Source organism: Vicugna pacos, chromosome 4 (assembly GCF_048564905.1).
Source record: "Vicugna pacos chromosome 4, VicPac4, whole genome shotgun sequence".
Lineage (NCBI taxonomy): Eukaryota > Metazoa > Chordata > Mammalia > Artiodactyla > Camelidae > Vicugna > Vicugna pacos.
Window position 1 is genome coordinate 30,109,805 of NC_132990.1, and position 6,328 is coordinate 30,116,132.

Consider the following 6,328-nt stretch of genomic DNA (forward strand, 5'->3'; position numbering starts at 1 on the left):
AACCAGGGCACCCATCCAGGGCCATTCTGTCTATATCATCCAATAGACACAATACCTGGGGTTAGGACCTTCTCAAGGTCTTACTAAAATGGTCAACTCCTAAGGAAAACAAAAGTTGGCTCTAAATACAGATTAAAAAATTGTACAGTTAAAAGTCTTAAATGTTTATTTCCATGTCTACAAAAGAAACACCATGTCAGCTTAACTCACTGTTATGTTTTGGTATGGTTGAAAACAATTTGCAGTATCCTAGAGAATGTATGATGATTTCTGAGAAATTATAGTCAACGATAAATGAATGACCAATAGTCACATATAGATCATTTTTGAAAAGAAAATTAATAAATTTCTTTTCCAATTTTTTTTTTTACCCTCAAAGTATACATTTAATGAGAACATGGGTGCATTTAAACATGTTTCAGATGGTTGTGGGTAGGACCTATAAAGTCTGAAAATGGCCCTCCATCCATCTTTCATAGAGGGATATTCCTGCTGCTTTGTTGAAAAGAAGTCTGGAATCAGCTGGCCAGGAATCCCTTCTACTTGGATAGTTAAGGAATCATGCCTAACTATATAATTTTCTTGAAGAAGAGTTAATTTCCTTACATGATTGGTGGGTAACTGCTGATGCTTGCATGTCTCATTTTTCCCCCAAAGCTCTACCTCCCACTATTCATCTTTCCTCAGTCCATGATGCACTTAAGGTTGCTTAGTTGCCAAACAGATTGATGATTTCTCCACTCCAGAAAATATTAATTGGTTTATAGAATGCTGCTCCCACACGTCTTGGCATTCTATAAAGTCACCTAAGTATTAACAGAGGCTACATTAGCATAACAATAACAGGCCACATTAAACAGCCCAGCAAAGAAATTGTCAGTTTAGTTTCAGAGGCAGAGATTTCTCTGTAAAAAGTCTTTATAGGCATCCTTACTTTCAGGCAAAATGCTGGTCAGCCTAGCTCACTGAAAAGCAATTCATGGGTAATTAAGACTCTGTTGTTTGTAAAAACCAGTGATCAGAATGGGGCCTTTGTTGCCTTAGGTTATTTAGTGCTTTCAACATATGTGGTCTTATCTTTTGCCCCTAAATCTTTACAAGAAACAATTCTTTTACAGGTTCACCAATGCCCTGAAGATCTGCCCATTCTTCATCACTAAGGGATTTGGGGCCCGGGGGGCTACAAGTTCCTACTTGAAGACTAGAGAGAAATGAGCCAGGATAATCCCAGGACGGACAAACATGGCTTGAAAGAGGTTTCTAAATGAGGGAATATACAGTCGAAAATACTAGAAGACAGGCCTAGGGAGAAGAGAAAGGAGACCAGGAGCTAAAGTTAAGAACCGTAAAACAAATATGTCTAATTATAATAAAGAAGGAGGGAGAGGAAACAATAGGGTTCTCAGTGGGGCTGAAATAGAAGCTATCTGGCACCTTACCTCACACTGTGCCCAAATTTGGCACAGTCACTCCCATGAAATGTGTTAAAAGTTGCCCACCTTCTCAGACATAGAGGTCTAACCAACTTAGCATGGATACTGGGCTTAGCTTAGAATTCCAGAATGTTTTCCCTATAAAATGGGGATAATAACATCTATTTGCAAAGTGTTTGTAGGACAGTGGATGTAAAGTCTTAAAGTGTCTGGGATATATTAAGTGCTTACTAAATGACAGATAGATTTAAATAAGGGGACAAAGATACATCAAAAATGAATATACTTTAAAAAAATGAAAATATTCATTGCAAATTGTTTCTATTCACCAAAGTCAAAGTCAATAAGTGCCGTCTTATTTTTATTAGTGAGAGAAATGGAGAGAAAGAGAGAGAAATTTTGCTTAGATAGGCTTGTAGAACTTAAGCAATACAGCAAAGATTTATTATTAACCACCTGCTGTGTGTGAGGCACTATTTCACTCCTGCCCAAGGTCCACGGAGGGCCAGTCTCAGATTAGATCACGTATATAACCTCCTAACTGATTTAGGTAGATAGTAGGATAGTTTTTTGTTCGTTTGTTTTAATTGAAGTACAGTCAGTTGTAAGCTTTCTGAAAGCAGGAGCTCGTACCTTATACTTTTTCTACTTGCATTCTTAGTAACTAAAATAATACTTAAAGAACGAGTAATAAAAGCTTCTTCTTATAAAATAGCTCTTGACTGATTACACATAGCTCAAGTACCTCTGCTTTATAGCACTTTCAGAGCTGAAAGTTTACATTTCTTTGAGTGATGACTTGCTTAATATCTATCTCCCTAACTGGACTATAAGCTCCATCAGGACAGGGACCAATTCTATTTTTGCTCATTATATGTAGTGGGTTGAATGGTGCTCCCCTCCACGTCCTGCTCTCAATTACCTCTACCCAGAACCTCAGGATGTGATCTTATTTGGGGAGATAGGGTCTTTGCGGATATATTTCAGGAAAAGCTTAAGAGGAGATCATACTGGACTAGAAATGGTCCTAAATCCAAGGATAGTATATTTGTAAGAGACAGAAAAGGACACACAGGGACATAGAAGAGGTGTGAAGATGAAGGCAGAGATTGGAGTTACGCATCTATTAGCCAAGAAACATCAAGGATCATCAGCAAACCCCCAGAAGCTAGGAGACAAGCATGGAACAGAATCTCCCTCAGAGCCTCCAAAAGAACCAACCCCACTGCCACCCTGATTTCAGATTTCTGGACTCCCGAACTGTGAGAAAATAAATTTCCATTGTTTCAAGGTGCTCAATTTGTGGTAATTTGTTACATCAGTCCTAGAAAACAAATATATCATTATATCCCTATTATATAGCAAAGTGCCTGGCCCATAGCAAAAGGTCAATAATTACCTGTGGGAGGAAGGAAAGTAGGTTAATTCTTCCCCTTCCTCTACATCTTTTTTCTAATTCAGAAAGCTTTTACTAGGTGTAATTCTGAGGCTTACTTTTTCAGAATCATCTGAATGCTAATTTAAAGATGGTAGATTCCCAGGACTATCCCAAACCAGCCGCATCGAAATCTCAGGGGCTGAACACACGCTTCTATAATACACTCCCATGGCAGGTCTTAACATTCACGAAAATTTTTGAATTGCTGCTCTTTTTTATTATAATTCTTAAGCTCTTTGAATTTTTACCAAAGACATTTCTCCAGTCCTGATGGACAAAACACCTGATGGGAGGAAGCTTGCCTCCTTGCAGGAGGTGTGAGGCTGACCTCCTCATTAACGCTGCTGGGACTCTGAGGCAGAATGCTCCAGCTGTCAGTTCCTTTCTTCCTTGAGGATACACCTGGCTGCTTGACATGACCCCAAATCCTGTCTAGAGGTGAGGTTTTCATTTCAATAGCAGTTTTTCAAGAAAAGAATCAAAGTCAGAATAAGACATGTAGAATCCCTCCATTCTTAGGACTATTTTTCTCAAACAGTAAGGTTCCTGTAGCATCACATGCAAACTTTTGCAGATTTCTAAATTCCAAGTTCAGCCACATTTCACCTCTTAAAAAACTTGCCTCTCCAAAGATAGATAACAGTTTATTACAAACAGGCTGTTTCGTGTTCCATATTCATCGCCCATTTATGACTTTCTCATCCTATTTTGCTGAGTCCTCAAATCAAAACACATACTGGGGCTGCAAGCTCAAATTGGCATCTGCAAATCAAGCTGTGTGCTTTCTGCTGTGCGTCTCCCCCTAGGAATTCTCAGAGACCTGCAGTTGTCATTCATGTGGGTGTGAACAGATCTCTGGGCCCTGGGGCAGGGCCAGCTACCCTTGCAGGCATCATTCTCTACGATTTTTAACCCAGTTGCTCAGGAAGCCTCCTTCCCGCATACCTTAAAGAACAACTCAAAAGTCAAAACAAGAAATAAATGACAGATAGAGGGAGGTTAGTTCAGCTCCATGACTTTACACTAAGTTTGGGAAGATTTGTAGGCTTGTCAGGAGGGATTTGTTACAAAACCCAAGTGAATCATGGAGTGGAGGTGGGTATTAAGTCAAAGAGGCAGAGGAGGATGAAAGGGAAGTGTTGTGGAACATGTAGAAGCCCTCTGAGCTAGCTGGGGTGTCCTGACTTCAAATAATCACCTGCGTGCAACATTAGACTCTGGCTTTGAAATAATAAACTGCAGCACAAACCCCTTTTATATCAGACTTTGAAGTGGATTTGAAGTAACGTTTCCACCACTAGAAAAATAAAGTTTATCCAACTCCTACTAGTTTTTTTTTTCCCCCTCCTCCAATCAAACAACACCATCCATCCTTGTCACACTGCCTGGAAATCTCAAGGTTACCTTCAGCTCACCTTCACTCTCCCCTCCAATCCCATATCATGTCTGGCACAAACTACCATCAATTTTTTTCTGTGAAACATTGCTCCCATATGTCCCTTTCCTTAGGCTGGCCCAAATGCTCTGGTTTGGCCACATGGCTCTGCTAACTTTTTGACCTTTTGTAACATTTGTTGCCTGCACCATTCTTTTGAAAATTTAATCATCCCCTGCCTGTCATCTACCCTGGTTCAAGAACTCGGAGATGTCTGACTCTTTGCTTTATTCTTCCTCTTTTTCACTCGTATTACTGAGGCTCTTCCTATCTCTTCATTACCCTCATCATCACCCTCATCGGACACTTCACACCTGAGTTTCTGCTACATCTGCCTTCATATTGCCTTTGGAACCTGGGAAAAGTCCTGCCATGGGGTTCCTTTTTTTTCTTTTCAAAAAAGCAATAATATGTTTAATAGTTTTACCTACTACTAATAAGAGTATCTATGATCTAATGGAGTACCTAACATACCCCAGACACTTTAATAACAATTCAGCAGATCTGATGTAGACACTCAGGAATTTTTAACAAGCACTCGTCTAGAAAAAACTGCTATATACTGTGGGCAACTCCGAAATATGTGATTTTTCCTATTTGGTGGGGTCAATGAATTGTTGTTTTGTTTTGCATTATTTATGTTGTTCTGGCTTAATTTATTCTAATTTAAAAGTATTTTATTCCTTGGTCTTTAAAACTTCTTGGCTTTATATTCCAGCCTTGTTTGTTCAATATTTCTTCTTCCCTATCCAACATTATTTAAAAAATGGGAGTTGACTCTAATGGTCATTCTGCAGATAAACAAGGGGGTAAATTATGGCCTAAAGTACACAATGGAAAGATTTATAATCAAACTACATTAGGCCTGGAAAAACTTTTAGAGATCTCATAGCCTTAGAATTTTAGCATTTGGAAGGGATATTATTCATCAAATCTTCTAATTTTAGAAAAACTTTTCAAGAGTAATACATGATGTAAATGTAGTGGGCAGCCAAGTGAAGAACAATGCAGGTACTAAGCTGTCAACAGGCAGTAAGAAAACAAGGAAGGGGAAGTATGCCTGGCAAGGACTGAAGTTAAGTGACCTACTTTGGTCAATGAAATGGGAACTGAAAGAACTTATGTCACTTCTGGTTAGAAAGTTTAATTACTATGTGTGATTATCCATGTTCTCTTTTCGTGGGTCAACAGTCATGGAAACATGTGAAAAAAACCAAGCCTCCAACAACCTGAGCCCCTGAGAGACTAGGATGAAGACTTCTCCTGGTCGAGCATATTTAAACCATTGGAATTAGGATGTTGTCACCATAGGAAAATTCTGGCCTAGCCTGACCAATATATTACTCTTCTCCTGATTTTTTAATCTGGGCCAATTCACTGAGAGTAATGAGGTTGATGATAATGATGATGATGATGATGATCATGATGACAAAAACTAATATTTATTGAGAATTTACCACAGTCCCAGCACTGTGCTAAGTGTTTTACAGGTTTTATGCCTTTAACCTTTACAACCTTTATATCATGAGAAAAATGCTATTATGAGTCTCATTTTATAGATAAGGAAATGGAGGCACAGAATGTTTAAATTAGAAGTCCAAGATCACATTAGAATTAAGTTGTAGAGCAGGCTCAAATCCAGACATTATGATGCCAGAGCTTGCCTTGTTAGCCATTAAATTGCTTCTACTAGTTCATAAGAATGCTAATTCCCCAAAGTGTATTCTACATATATTAGCTTTATGGAATATTAACTAACATTACTTAAGAAATATATCTAAATCTTATTCAAATATATTTATGAAATATTGAGTGAAACAAAACAGAGCAGGCTTTTAGAATTGCAGAACTTCTAGATGTTTTTAGGATCTGCTTGATCCTTTAAAATCTCTCCTTAAACTTGTGTTCATTCTCATTTTTCTGGCCCCAGGGTTCTTAGTCCACATCTACACATCTATTTATAGCCCTTTAAGGAGCAGGAATCCTTTCCATTCCTCTGCTGTTGACTTGAACTTCAGTATT

General features: G+C 38.5%; 1 long non-coding RNA gene across 1 annotated transcript in view; it reads left to right on the forward strand.

The window, feature by feature from the left end:
• The window catches only part of LOC140696028 (uncharacterized), a 46,192-nt gene extending 44,815 nt beyond the window's left edge, over window positions 1-1,377 (forward strand). The window contains exon 5 of the long non-coding RNA XR_012071954.1: window positions 1,119-1,377. This is a non-coding gene — a long non-coding RNA (uncharacterized lncRNA). The remainder of the gene's footprint in view (window positions 1-1,118) is intronic.
• Window positions 1,378-6,328: the final 4,951 nt, after the last annotated feature.